Source organism: Onychomys torridus, chromosome X (genome assembly GCF_903995425.1).
Source record: "Onychomys torridus chromosome X, mOncTor1.1, whole genome shotgun sequence".
Taxonomy (NCBI): Eukaryota; Metazoa; Chordata; class Mammalia; order Rodentia; family Cricetidae; genus Onychomys; species Onychomys torridus.
In genome coordinates, this window is record NC_050466.1 from 98458606 (window position 1) to 98466266 (window position 7661).

The window sequence follows — 7661 nt, forward strand, 5'->3', positions numbered from 1 at the left end:
GATTGGAGTCTGAGCTGAGGTCATCCTTGTGGATTCCTGGGAATTTCCCTAACACCAGGTTTCTCCCTAATCCCATAATGGTTCCCTGTATCAAGATATCTCCTTCTTTGCTCTCCCTCTCTGTCCCTCCAACTTGATCATCCTGTTCCTTCATCCTGTTCCTTACCTCCCCACCCCCATGCTCCCAATTTATTCAGCAGATCTTATCTATTTCCCCTTCCTAGGGGGATCCATGTATGTCTCTCTAAGGGTCATCCTTGTTACCTAGCTTCTCTTGGATTGTAGATTGTACCTAGTTATCCATTGCTTTATGTCTTATATTCACTTATGAGGAAGTACATACTGTTTTTGTCTTTCTGGGTGTCAGTTACCTTACTCAGGATGTTGGGGTTTTTTTGTTTGTTTGTTTGTTTGTTTTGTTTTGTTTTATCCATACCACTCTTGGGCATATACCCAAAGAATGCACATTCACACCACAAGGACATTTGCTCAACTATGTTCATAGAAGCATTATTCATAATACTCTGAACCTGGAAAAAACTTAGATATCCTTCAACCGAAGAATGGATAAAGAAAATGTGGTACATTTACACAATGGAGTGCTATTCAGCAGTGAAAAACAATGGTACACACTTTTTAAATTCTAGCACTTGGAAGTCAGAAGCAGGCTGATCTCTTATGGGTTCAAGGCAAGCCTGATCTACATAGTAAGTTCCAGGCCAGCATGGGTTACATGGTAAGAATTTGTCTCAAAAGAAAGAAAAGCCTACACACACACACACACACACACACACACACACACACACACACACACACACAAATCCTGGAACCCAATGGATTTCTTGATGAATTTTACCAAACTTCATAAAAGAAATAACAACACTTACCAATCAATTCCATAGAAATCATGTATAAACACTATAAAATTTGTTTTACCAAGTCAGTATTACCTTGTTTTAATAAGAAATATTTTATTCATTTTATATACCAATCATAGATTCCCCTCTTCCCTCCTCCCTGTCTTCCAGCCTCTCCCCAAGTCCACTCCCCCATTCCCTCCTACAAAAAGGTAAGCCGTCCTGTGGGGAGTCAACAGAGCCTGCTACATTCAGTAGAGGCAGGTCCAAGCCCCTGTCCCTGCCTCAAGGCTGTGCAAGGTGTCCCACCATAGGTGGTGGGCTCCAAAAAGCCAGCTCATGCACCAGGGATGGATCCTGATCCTACTGCTAGAGGGCCCCCAAAAAAATCAAGCCACACAACTGTCTCACTTATGCAGAGGACCTAGTCCAGTCCTGTGGAGGATCCACAGGTATTGATCTAAATTTCATGAGTTCCCACTAGTTTGGTCTGGCCATCTTCACAGGCCTCCCCATCATGATCTTGATGCCCCTTGCTCATAGAATCCCCCCCCCTCTCCTCTACTGGATTGGCTTGCCCCCTTACCCCAGTAATCAGATCTGTGAATGCCTTAACTATCATCATGGAGCCTTCACTAAGTAACTGATGGAAGCAGATGCAGAGATCCATGTATTTGTTTTTGTAAGACTGAATGCATGTATATCAAACATGTATGTAGTGCCCACAGAAGCAAAACAAGGTAGTTAGATCTCTTGGAACTGAAGTGACAGGCAGATGTGAGATTCCATATAAGTACTGGGAACTGAACCCCAGTCATAGTCTTTTTTTAGATGTATATATTTATTTTTATGTGCATTGGTATTTTTGCCTGTATGCATGTCTGTGTGAGGGTGCCAGAACCACTGGAACTGGAGTTACAAACAGCCATGTGGGTGCTGGTATTTGAATCTGGGTCCTCTGGAAGAGCAGCCAGTGCTCTTAACCACTGAGTCATCTCTTTATATCCTCCCCTTTTTAGAATCCCAGTCTTCTTCTTCAAAAAAGCAAGTGCTCCTCACTGTTAAGCCATCTCTCCAGCTCCATATGTTTTTGGTTAACAAGCCTGTTTTGTTTTGTTTTTTTATTTATTCTAGCTCTGCTTCATGAGAGATATATAGTAGATAAAAGTTCCCTGTTCCAATATTGGTCATTATGCCCTGCATAATGAATGCCCAGGCCATTGTTGATGTGACACAGATACTAAAGTGCCACACTTACATTTTAGATACCTCTGAGCCTGGAAGTGTGGTTATACTGTTTTATATACCATTGTGCCATCCAAGGTGTGATACCTCAGTACAACTGCTATTATAAATAACCCAACTATTGTCTAACTGCTATTACAAATAACCAGTGCTCCAAGCCCAGGCCCTTGTGATACTACCAGACATACTACCCTGCCCATACAACTCTGGCCATTATCTGGTCTACTTTTTTATTTTACTCTTAAAATGGGTAGCATCAATAGTGAGTTGTACTATAGTGTCAGTCCAGATGCTTGGCTTCCCACTCTTCAACCATCTGTATATCAAGCACTTCCTGGTTTAGGGGTCAACCCTTTTTAAATTTTTCATACCATATGTACTAGGGTAACCAGTTGGTGGTGGTGAGACAGTTTCATAGGGAACTGTTCCCAAGGAACAGTTAGTTGCATCTTGGGAATCAATAACTACTGAAAAGGACACTTGCCTGTTATAGATACGACTACAATTTATTTAGAGGTCTTCCCTTTATATCAAGCCAGTTAAGGACAAAACAACAACAAAAATCTGTGAAACAACTTCACTGATATTATTAATATATTATTATATATTATTAATGAAAACATGCAATCTGATCTTAAAACTCATCAATAATGACTATGTTAGACTGGTGACTACCTCAATTATCATCAGAGAGGCTTCCTCCAGCAACTGATGGGTGCTGGTACAGAGAACCACAGCCAAACACTAGATGGATCTCAGGGAACCCCAAAGAAGAGGTGAAGCAAGGATTGTAGGGAGCCATAGGGGTCAAGAACACCAGGAGAACATGGTCCACAGAATCAATTAATAGGGCTCATAGGGGATCACAGAACTGAACCGGCAATCACAGAGCCTGCATGGGTCTGTACTAGGTCCTCTTAAACAAACAAACAAATAAATAAATAAGTGAGTGAGTAAAGAAAGAAAGAAATAACTGTCTTATCTATGGACTCAAGGTAGTTGGTTTAGCATGCACAAATCAGTGAGTATAATGAAAGATATACATAGATACAAATACAATGTAGCTTTGATCTGGAAGTTCCAACCCCCACTGAGGCTTCGGTAACTGTCACGCCTATAAGGCGGGGCTGAGAGAGGACTCTGAAGACAGGAGATCTGGATGTGCCAGCTCTTTTGGTTCCTGGACCCTGGACCCTGGAGGTAGACCCAGCAGAGTTCTCCAGAGAACACCATCAAACTGCGCTACACCTTTCCCAGACCCTGTTACCTATCTCTTCACTTGTAAGTTACCCCACAAAATAAACCTCCCTTTTAACTACATGGAGTTGCCTTAATAATTTCACCAATAATACAGAAATAAAATTATCATCTCGAGAGATGCAAAAAAAGGCATTTGACACAATTTCACATCCACTCATGAAAAAGTATGAACAAAACTAGCAATACAACTAGCATATCCCAACTGCATAAAGGTAATCAATAACAACCCTCTAATCAGCATTATTGAAAATGAGGAAACACTGAGTAGTTCTGTTGAAGTCAGGACTGAGACAAGGGCATCTATTATCACTGCTTTTATTCCATAGAATAATTGAAGTTTTAGTAAGAATAATAAGATATGCAAAGTAAATAAAAGAGATATAAACAGGAAAGGAAGAAATCTAATCATGCCTATTTTCAGATGATCTGATCCTGTAATTAAAATTTCCTGAAGACTACACCAGAAAGAATCCTGGGGTTAGTGTGGCTCAATTACCTCCTTTCATGACACTCTCCCCAAGCTCAGGCCCAGCTAGGACCCACCTCCAGGAATACTCATGCAAAGTCTGATTCAGAACCCTCAGTCACTCCATACCACGACTTCCTGCCCACTCCACCCTTGCAGACAAGCTACATCCATGCACCCTTTGCTTCCTCTGACCCAAGACCCGCACCATTTACCACCCAGGCATGCCACTCCTTCAGGTTCAGAAAAAAGCCACATCTGCAAACTATTTTCATCCAGTCCCAGGAGAGATCTAAGTCTGTGCCCTTGCTGAGTCCAATACAGATCCCTGGACCTGTGCTGCATGTTAGGTTCAGGTCCAGCCAGGAGCCTTACCAAAGAACTTTCCTAGATTTCAAAGAAATTTCATGATTCTTAGGACACAAGCATAAAACAAGTTATTGTTTTTTCTCCAACCAACAATCAACAGTGAGTATCTGAAGGACTGACTATTACACTCTGGCTCTCTGACCAGAAATCAACCAAGTTTAGGCAACAGCAAAAACAAAACCAAGCTTCCACTTAACAGAAGAATGCTAGACTCCCCTATCATATACATAGCCAATTAGGTCCCATCACAAAAATACAAGAAAAAATACAATATATTCTACCAAAAGACCACTAATTCTTCTCCAGTACAAATTTCCTGTACAAACCACAAGGAACAGGATTTAAAAGAACAACTATAAATATTATCAAAAAATTCAAGAAGGACACAAGAAAACACTTGAACAAACTTTAAGGAGGAAAGAAACCCCAAACTGAAGCCCAAGAAAACACAAACAGCTAAATGAAATTACAAAGACAATACAAGATTTGAAACTTAAATACCATAAAGAAATAGAAGTAGTGAACATTGTAAAGACTACTTCAAACTAAGAGAGGAATTAGCATATCCAAGAGTCTTTATAAAGAAAACTAGTGCTATAATTAATGGGACCCAAAACAGGAATAAGAACACAAACAGAAAACAACAACAGCAACAACAACCAAATACCAGCAAACAATACACACTTTTACATAAGTTTTAATATTAATGGCTTTAGATCTCCAATTGAACAAAATAGGCTGGCTGAATGGATAAAAAAACAAAACTCATCTTTCTATTGTCTCCAAATATAATTCTCAGCTTTAAATATAGGCAATACCTTAAAGACAAAAGATAGAAAATATATTCCAAGCTAATAGGACCAATAGACAAGCAGGTGCTACTATCCAAATGTCTGAAAAATAGACTTCAAATTAAAGCTAAGGACACTTTATTATAATTAAGAGAACAATTAACCAAGAAGACATAATGATCTTAAACATACATGCACCAAACAATTCTGCATCAATTTCACAAAAACACATTTTGCTGTACTTAAAAATACAAATTAACTCCAGTAATTAATTAGGTTATTTAAGTAACTTATTTCTCCAATAGACCAGTCATTTGGACAAAAACAATGTAACATTATAATTACATGACACTATATGTCAAAATGTCCAAATGTATATCTACAGAGTATTCCATTCAAATACCAAAAAATCAGAGCAGAAATTAGCAAAACTGAAACAAAGAAAATAAAACACAAATAACCTATGTACCTAAGAATAGGTTCTTTGAGAAGATAAACAAGACCAACAGACTTTCAAGCAAATTAACAAAAGGAAAGGGAGAAAATAAGAATAAAAAAGGAAGAGATCAAAATTATCAGAATCAGAAAAAAACAGAGCAATACAGCAGAAGACACCAAAGAAATTTAGAACATGATAAGGGAATACTTTAAAAACCACTACTCCATTGATTTAGAAAAGCTAAAAGAAATTGATGGATTTCTAGGTTTATATGTACCACCAAAGTAAACAAAGAGGAAATGAACAATGTAATAGACACACATAATACTAATTCTACCATAAAGATACACATCAATATTTATTTGTGCAATATTCCGAGTAGTGAATAAATGAAATCGGTAACAGATGAATACATAAAGAAAATGTGGCATTTTGTAAATATAAGGATATAAATACAATTTCTTTATCTGCTCATGTGATGCAATATCATCACAAAGATAAATGAAATCATGAAATGTAGAAATTTGGATGAAACTGGAAATAATTTTAATCAGAATAATATAGACTTAGAAAGACAAATAATGCATGTTTTCTCTTATGTCCAGAACCTATATTAGGTGTGTGTGTGTGTGTGTGTGTGTGTGTGTGTGTGTGTGTGTGTGTGTGTGTGTGTGTGTGTATGTGCGCGTGTGTGTGGTGTGTGTGTGTGTGTGTGTGTGTGTGTGTGTGTGTGTGTGTGTGTGTGTGTGTGTGCTGTATGTTGTTCATAATACTAGATTAGTGGCCATGATGCAGGGGAAACAAAACTTGAGAGAGTGAGATAAAGCAAAGATTAATGAACCACATGTGACATGATGTGACATGAAAGCAGAAGAGGCACTATGGGAGGCATAGATGTGGTGAGAATAGTAGTGGGTGGGGAAAATTATGTACAAAAGGGATGAAAATAATAATAATATTTAATAATAATTAATTAGTTGTATGTTAGATTAATGTGCACTTATGTGTGGCATATGCTTGTATATGTTCCTGTTTGTATATGTGTATTTGCAGGCATTTGTATACATAGAAGCCATAAGTTAATGTAAGATTTATTTCCTCTTCTCTCACTCTCCAGCTTCTTCTTTCAAGACAGGGTCTCTCAATAAACCTGGAGCTTACAAATTCTGCAAAATGAACTGGCTAGTGAGCTGCAAGGACCCTTTTGTCTCTGCTCTCTAGTGTTATGATTACAAGCATACATCACCAAGCTTTGCATTTTATGTGAGTGTTAGAGATCCGAACTCAGGTCTTCATGCTTCTGCTATGTCCAGAATGAATTTTAAAGACACTTGCATTTAAATACCTCCTTCATTTCTTCTAAATAATTGTAATTATTCTGAGAATCCTAAATGCAAGTTTTTCAATAAACATGATATTAAATATGTAATGCAAATTTGTCACTCAAAATAGCTGCAAATTGATTGAGAAACTGTGGCATTCCTGAAGGAAGGGGACATTTTCTATTCATTTCTGGTTTTCAAAACATAGCCTAGTGCCTGACATAAGATATGTGTTATTGAAGGACTGACAGAAAATCAAACTCACTACAATATATATAGTTTTCACATGTGTATATGATCAGAGTCAATTGCTCAAAGCATATCTGTACAGTAACATTTCATGGGATTTTAACTGTCCCAATTTCTAAAAAAAAATATATTCTTAGAAAAGCGTTAAGAGCTGGGTGGCGGTGAAACACACCTTTAATCCCAGCACTCGGAGGCAGAGCCAGATTGATCTCTATGAGTTTGAGGCCAGCTTGATCTACAGAACAAGGTCCAGGACAGGCACCAAAACTACATAGAGACATCCTGTCTTGAAAAATAAACAAACGAAAAAGAAAGGCATCAAGAACACTGGACAAATCTTATGTAGTTCTTAACTCTTTGAGTTGCTCACCCTTTATATTATTTTTGTGATGCTATGATCTGCAAGAATAGCATTTCCTTTGGGAAATTTGTACTCTTACTTTTTGATAGAATTATAATAAATCAAGTCAACTCTTCACTTTAACTTTAGGCACATTCGTGAAAGTTTTTATTAAGAGTGAGTGGTTCTGTTTTTAGAAAACATTGTCAAAATAGTAGGTAGAATTAGTCATGATGCTATGTGTGGTTGTTGGTTTCCTTTCTTTATTCAAAGCTGGGCAACTCAAGAATAGGATGTTTTTAATCATGTGGCTTCATCCTCAC